The sequence below is a fragment of the Phaethon lepturus genome, unplaced genomic scaffold (genome assembly GCF_000687285.1).
Source record: "Phaethon lepturus isolate BGI_N335 unplaced genomic scaffold, ASM68728v1 scaffold2005, whole genome shotgun sequence".
NCBI lineage: Eukaryota > Metazoa > Chordata > Aves > Phaethontiformes > Phaethontidae > Phaethon > Phaethon lepturus.
Genome location: NW_010538160.1, coordinates 121,117 through 121,364, shown reverse-complemented (window position 1 = coordinate 121,364; position 248 = coordinate 121,117).

Genomic DNA, 248 nt, shown 5'->3' with positions numbered 1-248 from the left:
GCTCAGTACACCAACGGCCCTGCTCGGCCTTGCCACTCTACACACCTACCTAGTAACACCAAACACTCACACCACTTTTACTTCTCCCCCAGTACCACCTGCCCTCATCTCTTACTTAACGTCGCAGCTCCTCCACACACCTGCAGCAGGCCAACGGCACAGGCACCCGACTAACAAGGGTGCAGGATCCATCCCATTACTCACCCAGTAACTCTCGGGTCCCGTGCAGACGCCTCCAGCCTCCTCGA